This window comes from Amblyomma americanum, chromosome 5 (genome assembly GCF_052857255.1).
Source record: "Amblyomma americanum isolate KBUSLIRL-KWMA chromosome 5, ASM5285725v1, whole genome shotgun sequence".
Classification (NCBI taxonomy): domain Eukaryota; kingdom Metazoa; phylum Arthropoda; class Arachnida; order Ixodida; family Ixodidae; genus Amblyomma; species Amblyomma americanum.
In genome coordinates this window covers 58,682,718-58,686,896 of record NC_135501.1, presented here as the reverse complement: position 1 = coordinate 58,686,896, position 4,179 = coordinate 58,682,718, and positions in this window count along the sequence as shown.

Sequence of the window (4,179 nt, the reverse complement as noted above, 5' to 3'; positions counted from 1 at the left end):
TGCGCAAACTTGCAACTGTATTTTCAGAAAAGATACACCGCCTTAAGAAGCAGAGAGGGCGCGAGCGTGCAAAATTCAGAACATCACGTGTGGGAACAAAAGCGGATGCTCATAGATACAGTAAAAATTGCGTCAAGAATATGCGCATGCAGAATCTTATCAGAACTAATCGGATTTGAGCAACAAAAGTAGGCTATCCATTGCGGAGAAAGGCGAGTCCTTTTTTGAGAAGGGCCACCGAAGCCTTACTCACGCTGCCTTCCGTGGTGCTAATTTTAAGGGGCTCTACAATTTCCCGGGCCAACCTATCGGAAGCTCGCCCGATAGGATACTATACTGACAGGAATAAGAAGAAGAAACAGCAGTGCCGTCATTTCCTCCGTTCCACTGTTGTTATCGGGCGAGCTGTGGGTAGCCACAATTGTTGAGCTCGCGTCATACGCCAAGTGCTCTGACATACGCCAAGTGCGACGCGAGCTCAACAATTGTGGCTACCCACAGCACTTCGTGAACGCTGTGATACAGCAGACAACGCGACCAGCTCAGCCCGTTCGCCTACCTTGCCGTGCCCGAGCTGCAATACCCTATGTGCCAGGCGTGAGCGAGTCATTGGCCCGCGTTTTTCGCACCTACGATGTGCATATAACTCACGTGCCTGCGTGTAAGCTTCGTCACGAGTTGGTGTCCGTAAAGGACAAGCTAAAAAAGGAAAAGTTTCCCGGAGTAATTTATAAAATCCCCTTCTCAGACTGCGATCACTCCTACATAGGTGAAAGCGGAAACTTTGAAAGACGGCTGAATGAGCACAAGAATGATGTCAAGAAAAAGAAGGCTTGTTCCAACGCACTGGCTGAACACGTTGAAAACACGAAGCATGATATCGCTTGGGAAGAAGCGGCAATTATCGGCCGTGAGAAAAACTGGATGTCACGCCAATATCTGGAGTCTTTGTTTATCCAGACAACAGATCAGACGCTCAACCGTAACATCGGCAATCTACCGCCCTCGTACGCTAGATGCCGGCGACGATTAGCACAACGTACTTAAGCTTTGTGTGCGAATTTTTTCCATCAGTGAACAAGACTTCCGTGTGGAAGTCGAAACGTCCTTCCATCTTCACGGCACCTTTTGGTCGGCGCTTCGTTATTTTCGCCAATGTATTCACCCGACCAGACGAGATTTCGTCGAACCTTAGATTTCAATAATTGTCTCACATCTCGATGGACACGCGAAAAGTGCCGTAAAGGAAGCGATGAAGCTGGTAGTGAAAGAAGAAAGAGATGATGCCTTAGTGGAGCGCTCAATATGTTCCACGTATAGGCTACGTACAGTCAAGCTTGGTCACGAGCCCTGCGCCACCTATCGCAGCTTTCACGAAACTTTGGGTCGGTGGGAGCGGAAGTGCCGCGTGCTGCAGCACGCTTTCGGATGGTTTCACTACACTGCAACGACAGCAAGTACTAGAGAAAAGTACTTAAGGAATTCCAGGAAGCAAAATACACCACTGCCGGTTATACTGCGTCCAAAATTATTGCAGCTGGGTAGGAAGCTTGGCATCAAAATGAGCACGTTTTCGGGTAGACTGCCCGACCGAGAAGTTGATTGTAGCAGTCCGGGCAGTCAAGTGGACAACCTCTTCTACACTTAACGTCAGTCGTAGTGCAGGGCATTTAAAGCTACGTTTTCAAATTACGTGCGCGTTATAACACCTCCGGCATGCATTTAGAGTTTTGATAGCGCTAGAGCTACTTTCTATTTGCGGGCGTCTGACCGCACTTTTGGAGTTGGTGCAATTTATCGCCGCGATTTAGTTTCTTTGGCGTTTGTGACCGTCTGAAACACGTCCGTACTGTGGAAATCCGAAGTTAACGGATTACGAGGAAACGGGGGGGTGATGATTATTTCGGAATTGTAACGCAAGCATACCGCCCGACGAAATGTACGAATGCATGACGGGGCATTTACTTCAACCGGTAATACTACCTAGCGACTGGGTTCAGAGGCAGCGCTACGTTTTTTCTTTTATCCTAGAACAGCCATCGAGTAAGCTTTGCTGCCAATAGCACGTGCTGACGCCCACAAAAGATTATGAGCATCGAAATCACGAGAAAGCTGGATTTTCTCGCCTGGCGGAGGCGCGGCCAGGCATTGAGGGCTGCACTGTGCAGGTCGCGCCGGGAAGTGCAAAGAACACGCTCCAGTATTTGGCTGCATTCATAGATTGAGTGCCAAACAATCCCTTTTTTTACAATCTCCATGTCTCAAAAACTTTTGTGTTGGCCTGTGCTGCTCGGCGTGCGCATACCTCGCCGTAGTGCAAATTAGCTGTTGTAAGTTTATTTTGTCTCATTTTATATTGAGAACGATGACTCCGAATTTGTGCTGAATTAGTCAACAAGCAACTATACTAAGCACATCGCGAACGTACGCGAAAAAGCGCAATTGAAACACGTGCCAATTACTATTGTTAGCCGAGTCTATGCAACCAAGAGGCCTTCAAGAGATGAAATGTACCTGACGTGTTTCATTCACCATAATCATCTCATATTGGTATACACTACTCATTGGAATCCTACCTTCCACTGATGGCAAAGAATGAATTTGAGCAATAAAATTAAACGCAACTGCATTAGGCCCATCAGAGCGGCGGGAACAACGTATCGCTATAAGCCTCTAATGGGTATAAAACCAGAAAAGGTCACTTGCGGCATTGGAAAGCACAGCGCATGATGCAACGCAAGAATACGGCCGGCGGTCGCATACAAAACACAGCGGGAACTTGGGAGCTGGTAGTGCGGCGAGCGCGTTCGCCTACCCAGCATCATCATACCTGCCATGGCGGCGCTCAAAGCGGTGCTGCTCCGCAGCGCCCTCTGGCCACTGAACTGTACGGAGCCTATTGCGAGCTGTGCGAGCGCAAAGTTGCGAGCGCAAAGGGATTCCCGCCAAGCAGTGTTTGCGGCTACCTTCATGATTACATAAGTGCAACTCATTGATTACCTTGTCAGCTGTATACAAAATTTTGTCGCATGTCCAAAAATGCTCGATTCTATTCCTGGTAATTCACATTTCTTTAATTTATCTAGCTTTTCCCATTTTTATCATGATTCAATCTTCTCACGACTATTTTTCCCCGCGCAAATACCTCATTAACAACTGAACCTTGGCCAATCCCCCTGCGTGGGCATGTGCCGTGCTTACGAAGAAGAAGAAGAAGGAGCGCTCCGGAAGAATTTAGACCATGGCGGGGCCTTCAACATGTGCTGGCGTCACGCAACACACGAGCGGTTTTGCGTTTCCCCTCCGTCGAGACACGGCCGCCGCGGTCGTATTAAAATTGACTTTATTGAAAGGAAACGGCGCACTAACACTCTCGCTTCACCATCGGCACCTCGAGCACGCCGTGAGCGAACCTTTGAAGAAGGTAAAAAAGAACGAGAGAGGAAGAAGCCATCGCCCGTTCGGCGCAACGCTTTGCCCGTTGGACAATTTAAGGAAAGGAAATTTCGCCTGTCTCGCAAATCTCGGTGTACACCAGAACAGCGCCGGAAATGAAGGAATATTTCTGACGCGCAGTGCCGACTACTACTACTGGTACTACAACGACGCCGATGGCTTTTCGACCCAACGAGCGGCATACGCTGTCGCGTAAAAGGAAGAAAGAGGGGTCGCATATGGCACCTATTCCTTTCTTTTACGGTTAAAAATTACTCCGGAGGCCTCAACTATACTTGAGGCCTCCGGAATAATTTCTAACAGCCGCGGTGGCTCAGTGGTTAAGGCGCTCGTCTACCCAGCCGGAGCACCGGGTTCGAACCTGACCGCGCCAGTGGGTTTCGGTGGAGGCGAAATGCAAAGGCCCCATGTGCTGTGCAATATCGGTGCCCGTTAAAAATCCCGAGGTGATTGCAAATATTCCGGGCCGCACCAAGCCCCTTTTTCTAATTTTTTCGTCATATTTTTCATTTCTTTAAATATTCATATAATGAATTCATTACAATGATTTCATTAACTCGTCATCGCCTATCACACACAAATCAATCATCAATCAATGCAACCACAAAATACCATGACAGCCGCAGCGGTGGCTGAGTGGTTACGGCACTCGGCTGCTGGCCCGAAAGACGCGGGCTCGATCCCCGCCCCAGCGGTCGAATTTCGATGGAGGCGAAATTCTTC